This window comes from Carlito syrichta, unplaced genomic scaffold (genome assembly GCF_000164805.1).
Source record: "Carlito syrichta isolate Samal-C Ts95f unplaced genomic scaffold, Tarsius_syrichta-2.0.1 Scaffold303177, whole genome shotgun sequence".
In the NCBI taxonomy this organism is placed as follows: Eukaryota; Metazoa; Chordata; class Mammalia; order Primates; family Tarsiidae; genus Carlito; species Carlito syrichta.
The window spans coordinates 39,650-47,435 of record NW_007247273.1 but is presented as its reverse complement, the minus strand read 5'-3'; the positions used below and the strand labels follow the sequence as shown (position 1 = coordinate 47,435).

General features: G+C 39.6%; 1 long non-coding RNA gene across 1 annotated transcript in view; it reads right to left on the bottom strand.

The window, feature by feature from the left end:
• LOC103260322 overlaps nt 1-1,195 on the bottom strand; it is a 2,811-nt gene extending 1,616 nt beyond the window's left edge. Inside the window, exon 1 of the long non-coding RNA XR_504279.1 lies at nt 1,147-1,195. This is a non-coding gene — a long non-coding RNA (uncharacterized LOC103260322). The remainder of the gene's footprint in view (nt 1-1,146) is intronic.
• Nucleotides 1,196-7,786: the final 6,591 nt, after the last annotated feature.

Sequence of the window (7,786 nt, the reverse complement as noted above, 5' to 3'; positions counted from 1 at the left end):
CCAAAAAAAAAAAAAAAAAAGAAAGAAATAATACCACCAGCTTGCCAGAGTGGTTTGAGAACTAAATGAAATAATATATAAAATTTATCATTATTTATCATATATTTTATATATTATATATACATAACATGCTTGGTATTTTATGCCTGGTATGGATTATGTACTCAATACATGAGTATTATATAAAGTCAAAATAAAATAAAAATCAGCAGGCAAAAGTATATAAAAAAAACCAGTATCAGATTTTTAGAAAAGCTGTTCAAGTACCAAATAATCAAAGGCACTACCACATCACCCAGAACAAAACAGAGTCTTAAGAAAGTCTGGGAGAATGGGGTGAGCTTTGAGCAGCTGTGTCAGGAGATCTGGGTTCAGAAACCAGCTTTGTCACTGATGAGCTCATGTCCCTGGACAGGTACCTGATGATGCATGTGTACTCAGATACAGAGGGGGCTTAGAACCAAAGTGTGGCTGGCCTCGTCCACACTGCAGCCCTTAGCTACCATGAGACAATGTAGGTTATAAGCATAAGACATTCATAATTCATTAAAATGAACAAGGATTAAATTGGAAAACCAACCAACCAAAAATATATACACAGAAGTGCAAAATCACTTGCAAGTCTAACAAATGAAAATAATAACTAACACTATCTGCACACTTATTATGTGCCAGGCTGGGGCAGGAGGTGGGTGGAAGAAGCCCTCACTGGAAAAGAAGCCCTCACTGGGTTTTTTCTCCCTCTGTGACATGACCTGCTTTCTCTAGGATCAGTTTCTTGATCAGCAAACAGGTCGTTGGGCTTGATGGTCAGCTAGAACATTTTATAATTTCTAAACCCCTCCTCAAAATGAAAATAATAACTAACACTATTTGCGCACTTATTATGTGCCAGGCTCTTTGTAGCCATTATTATGACATTCTCACCACTACTCTCTTGTTAATATCATCCTCATTTTATAGATGAAGAAACTAAGACACAGAGAGGTTAAGTAATTTTTCAGTGCCATACAGCAAGTGACAAAGCCAGGATTCCAATCCAGGCAGACCAACTCCAGAATGATGTCCTCTGCCCCAGTCACAATGCCTCCTGCAAGAGCCTAAGTGGGAAATCCCAAAGATCCAGCAACGTCCCCCAAACCTCACCTCATATATGAAAGAGGTTCTTGGTTCTGCTACTCCACTTGCTCAGTCTGTTGAGGAAACAAAAGATGTTTTAAAGTCCTTGAAGTTGGTCGGCACAAGAAGTGACTGCTCCCACAGAAACAGGCAGCTTCTAGACCCTGTTCACAGACTTTCAAATGACCTCAGTCTGCTACTGTTGTATGATAAATAATTTGCTTGGCTTTCCCCCCTGGTTCCGGGAGACTCTAAATACATGGAATTTCCGAGATAATAGGAATTATTTTGTTATTTCTGAGCCTCTTGGATCACACTTAAGTTTACATTAAGAGATGAAATGACTCAGGATGGGGGCTGGTCACCACAAAGACCAACCGTGTGATTAGAGGGCTGGGGCTTCCAGCCAGCCTGAACTCTGGGGAGTTGAGTTCATTTCCACAACCAATAATTTAATCAGTCATGCCCATATCATCAAACCCCAATAAGAACTCCAGGTGTGATGTTCAGGGGGGCTTCCTGGTTGGCAGACACACAGATGTGCCAGGAGGATGAAGTGCCCTGATTCCAAGGGGAGAGGGCACAGTGGCTCAGAGGCTGGACCCTCCCAGACCCAGCACTGTGTGTCTTTTCATTTGGCGACTCTTGCTTTTATCCTTTATAATTAAACTATAATTGTTAGGTTTAGTGCTTTCTTGAATTCTGTGAGTCATTCTAGCTAATTACCGAAACTATGGGTTCTGTGGACTTCAGTTTCTCATTCATTAGATGTTAAACCAAAGTCCTTTACAGGCCTCTTTTCGAGATGTGTGTGTGTGTGTGTGACACATTAAGTGAAACTAACCATAGTAAGGAGCTTGAAGAGCCTGTTAAGTCTTTTGTTCAATTTTTAAAACATTTTTCTTATTGATTAGTAGGAAGTCTCTATATTCTACAGATAAGTCCTTTGTTTCAAATATTTTCTCCAACTTAGGCCTACATTTTTACTCTCTTTATGATGATTTTTTAATAAGTAAACATTCTCAATTTCAATGTGGTCTAAATTATCCATCTTTAATTTCATGATTAGTGCTTTTTATGACTTGTTTAAGAAATTATTTTCTCTTAAGGTCATGGAGATATTCTACTCTTTTATCCTCTAACAATTTCATTATTTTGCCTTTCAGATTTAGGTATATAATCCACCTTGAAAATTATTTTTATGGGTGCTGTGAAGCAGGGGCATCCCTTTAGTTTTAGTCTCAAATTCCCTTTCCTGATTCCTTTAGACTTATTATGCAAATCAGCTTTTGGATTTGACGTTCCTTCAAGACTGCCTCTTATTATTCTCTGGTTTCAATTTCCACAGTAAATGAGTAAGTCTGTGCATAAATCTACCCAGGTTTTTGGGATATCAAACCCAGGCTATCTCCAGAGCCCTGCAGCTCCTTGCCTGCAAGATTTGATCAAAGTATTCTGGATAGATAGGAGTTCCTTGAGGTCTTTTTTACCTCTCTGACTCCTGAGGACTTATTCCAATTTCTTACCCATAATAGACATTCAGTAAACAATTGTTGAATAAATGAAATAAATGGATAGACAAATATTAAATATATGCTAATAAGAATATGCTTTGAAAGTACTTTGAGCCGGGCTTGGTGGCTCAGCCTGTAATCCCACGCCTTTGGGAGGCTGAGGTGAGTGGATTGCCTGAGCCCGCGGGTTCGAGACCCACCTGGGCAGCGAGACCTCATCTCTACAATAAATCAAAAAATCAGCCAGGCATGGTAGTGCATGCCTGTAATTCCGGCTACTTTGGAAGGCTGAGGCGGAAGGATCGCCAGAGCCCAGCAGGTCAAGCCTGCAGTGGCCGCTCCGGGTCCCTGGGAGTCTGGGAGAGAGAGTGAGACTCCAACTCAAAAAAAAAAGAAAGTACTTTGAAATTCTCAAGTAATATGTATTAATTATTGACGGTTGATTGTTATCAAACAAGGATCAGGGAAGGCAGACACTTCAGGTCTGGTGTGAGACACAGCATTGAGAGGGCACCCCATCTAATATAGGCTTGCTTCAGGCAACATTGCTTCACACAAGGCTGTGACGTGGAGTTGCCCTCACCAACCTACATCTGGGACACTTTTAGAAACTGAGTTCAATGCTGCGACTTTCTTTCCCATTAACAAACGAATTACTGATAGCAGTAGCCTGGAGGCAACATGTATTATCACTATGCTAGAAAGGGAACCTGGGCGCCATGGCTCACGCCTGTAATCCCAGCACTCTGGGAGACAGAGGCAAGAGGGTTGCCTGAGCCCAGGGATTTGAGACCAGCCTGGGCAACTTGGCGAGACCTCGTCTCTACAATAAATCAAAAAAGTGCGGTGGCGTGTGCCTGTGGCTCCAGCTTCTTGGAAGGCTGAGGCAGAAGAATTGCCTGAGCCCAGCTGGTAGAGGCTGACGTGGCCGTGAGTGTGCCACTGCACTCCAGCCTGGGGTGGGGGTGGGGGTGGGCGGGGAGAGACAAGTCTGCTGCGCTCAAGCAGTGGTTATCCATGTTTTCTGACTCTGTAGATGAGAGATGAAGCTCAGATGCAGGGCATTCCTCGAGCTACTCCAGGCATGCCAATGATGAGAAATCTCTGTTTCTCTCCAACTCAAGAAACAATATTGGAATGCAAGTAAGCGAGTGTGACATTACTGGATACTCTGGATCTGTTTGAATTCGTTTTTTAAAAGAATAAAGTTATAAGTTCAATCTCTCACCAGCCTTCCCAAGGGCCAGTGACTGTGTACATGATGATATATGTAATAAGAACAGAAAGACTGACGATACATTTTTAATTTAAATTAGGTATCACAAGGCTGGACCGGATTCACCAAGACACACTCCTTAAATGTGGAATACTATGTGGCTTGTGTGTAAACTAAGCAATCAGATTTTAGTTATCAATAAAGTATTATCCCTATTACCCCTTGTTTTGGAAGACACTGAGCTCTCTGAAATTAGGACTGTGTTAAATCATTGTTAAAAACAACAAGTACCAGAGGCCAATCTTTCTTCTACCAGCACATTTTCTACTTTTCACTGTTTTCTTGTTTCTGCTTTTAATTTCACTGTCTCTTTAAAAAGATTACTTCAATTCAAAAGCCGACCTATCATCAAGAAGAGGAAGCAGGTACAGTACCTGGGGTTTTTCCTTAAGAAAGTCGGGTAGTTGAAATTCTCCTTTATAGACCTGGAAAAACAAAGTAGGTGTGAATTTAAGGAAATAGCTACTGCCATCATCATTTCTGGATATCTGCAATGCTGGAGAGTGGATGGGTTTGTGGCTCCATTCTTGGTGCGTTTAGAACGACTGAGAAGCTTGTCAGTTCAAGAGCAACCAGGGTGGCAAGACAATGAAATCCCTTTTCCTCTGATTTCCTCCTGCTCCGCATTTGCCTGAGTGCTCACAAATGTGGGCTGCCTAGGAGGGGGCTCAGGATATCTGAAGGAGAAAAAAAGCATTCTTACATTCCAAATTGCAATCATGTTAGCTGAAAGAAAAAGCAAGCCCTAGGCAATCTCTCTCAAGCAACCAACACAGAACTCACACAGTTGAGGAACATGTTCCTCTGAGCTGCTCTTTGAGTTCTCCAAGGTTACAACCCCAGATTTAGTCCAACTTTGTTTTTCTTCATTGATCTAATATCCCTATGATGACTTCAATATTAGATGAATCTTAAAATGGTATATACCTTAATCTCACAAAATCTTATAATTAAAAACTTACTCTTCTCAATATATAAAAGTTTGTAACACCAACAATTAGAAAAAAATTTAAAATACTGTTTATTATATCAAAAACCCCACCAAATATCTAAAAATAAACCTAATACAAGATGTGCGATACCTTAACACAGAAAACTATAAAACATTACTGAGAGAAATTCAAGATCCAAATAAATAGTGAGACATACCACTTTCAGGGACAGAAGATTCAGTATAGTAAAAGTGCCATTCTCCTCAAAGGATTCCCAATCAAAATTCTTTTCCCAATGCTTTTCTTTTTGGAGGGGAAAGGGGACATTTCAAGCTGATTGTAAAAGTTATATAGAAAAACATAGGGCCAAGAATAGGCAAGGCAGTCTTAAGAAGAACAAAGTGGGAGAACTTATTCTATCATATATCAAGAAATTATCATATAGCTACAATTAATCTATATTATATGGTTACAAATATAAGCTAAGCTAATATAGCCATAATTAAGCTATAGCATATGGTTTTGGCACAAGAAAAGACAAATATATTAATGAATATATTAAAGAATATTCATTGAAGAATGAAGAATCCAGAAACAGACCCTTATATATAGATACTACTATATGTCTCCATTTAAAAAATGTAAAGGTCATAAGTAGGCAAAATAAATAAATCTATGTTAGAAATCAGGATACTGCTTATTCTGGGGAGGAGAGAGGTAGTAGTAATTGAGAGAGGAGCTAAAAGAGGCTTCCAGGGTGCTGGCAATTTTCATGGCTTGGTATGTGTAGTGATTATGAGGATGTGTTCATTTTGTGACCATTTATTGAGGTATGATTGGTATACTTTTCTGCATGTGTTATACTACAATAACAAAATTCAGTAAACAAAGTCTGTGGCTTAACATTAAAGATTTATTGCAAAAACACACACCTTAAGTACAAAGATGTTTGTTTCAACACTGCTTGCAACAGCTAAAAAACTAGGAACTAGTAAAGCCAATCAACAAAGAGTTCCATTAGGAAATATTTGATAATCACTGAACTTGAGACTTGCAGCAAGAAACTAAGAATAATTATTGCAGAGTGTCACGGGGTAGCCTCTCAGAGCACAATGGACTTCTCTAAATAGTGAATTCTAAGCCTAAAAACCTAAGGAAGTTTCTTCTTTTACTGTTTCACTTCTAAATATAGGTGCATTACTTTTAAGACTCAGAGAACAAACATACTTTTTTCCTGTTTTTTTGTTTTTGTTTTTTTCTGTGATGTCTCATACCTGGTCTCTCTTTTTTTTTGAGGGGAGAGGTGTCTTTGCTACAGTTCTAGGAAGTCTAAATTAGAGCAGAGATGGCAGACTAACAAATAGGTTACTTCTATGGAGATGTAGCACATTGGAACTGAGGTGGGTACAGGAAAACAGAACTGTTCGGACTTTCTCAAAGATACCATCATCTCCCTCACATCCTCAAATGGTCCCAAGTTATTGGGAGCTGGCCCACCTGCTCCCTGAACAATGTGCATGTAAGAATCCTGTTTGTTCTACCTCAACACCACAGTTTAGACTGTTCCATCTTGCTGATGTAGAAAGTGTCGAAGCCCTGGAGCTGTGTGTCATATTAGCACTGACTCTGATTTTGTCTATTGTCTGGGTGGCAAGCAGACACTATATCCAATGTAGGAGCTCAAATCATTAGGATGTTTTGGCTTTATTCCAGATTCTCAGGAGCCTTTCCTTCTCTCTAAGGAATCTAGTCCCAACCCCTCACCTTCTAGGCCTCTGGGGCATAAGCTGCTCAGGCCCACAGTCCTGTGCTTTGGCTGCTTTACTCCAGTCCAAATCTGGTCTGCCCCAGTCCCTCTTCAGTTGTCAGTGGGTTAGGTTCCCAAGCAACTTGCCTAATCTTCCTCACATCCTCTCAGACACTTAATCTCTCTTCTAGCTAGCCTCTTCTGCTAGAATTCAGGCAGAAGGCTCAACTCAAGTTCAGGGAGTCATACAGGTAGTTAGTGACCCGGCACTCTTCTATTATACAATGCTCTGTGTGTCTCATATTAACCTTAGCAAATCTTATGGTTAAATCTTCCTTAAACTTTTTGGTTTGTTATAAAAACAAGTAAAACATGACAAAAATATTAGTAGGAACATTAAATATATAAGTGCCTTCCAGATACCACTGTTCCAAACAGGTAAGGCTTATATGAAGGGGGAAAAAAAAAAAACAACCCCTAAGTACATGATGTCACAAATGCAATAAAAAATGGGGAGGGGCAGGGTAAAATATCAGATAAAGCATCAATAAAAAAGTTAGCGGGAAGCTGCCTAGAGATGTCCTCCTTTTAGTATTCTAGGGAACACGTCTCAAAAGTTAGAAACTATAACAATGACAAAAAGAACACTTTCCATTGACAATGCAATTCCTACAGAATGCAGAAAACCAACTACTACATTGCTTATACAAACAGTAGAGCCAGAAACAGAATTTCCTTTTATTTAATGTTCCTACTCATAAATGAACGGTGTTTCTGGACAAAATATTCTCAGGCACTAAACAATTGAAAATTCTGCTCAACAGCAAGGAGCTATGTACTCACAATCCAAATGTTTCTACAAACTCTCCTACCTCAAGCGCTTCAGTAATATTGGGGAGACAAAAGCAGGCTTCTGATTAGAATGGTGACTGGAAATACATATAGTAAAAACAGCTGTAAACTTTACTGTTTGCTATGCACCAGGCTAGTGTGCTTCCTATGTTTTCATCAAATCTCACAGTCTCTTGAGGGAGATGTTATTATGTTTTTATAGATGAAACAACTGAGGCACAGAAAGTGCAATTTGTACAATGTAGTAACATGGGAAGCCACTGTAGTAGTACTATGATTGGATTTTATTTTATTTTATTTTTTTGAGTTGGAGTCTCACTCTGTCGCCCAGATTGGAGTGCAGTGG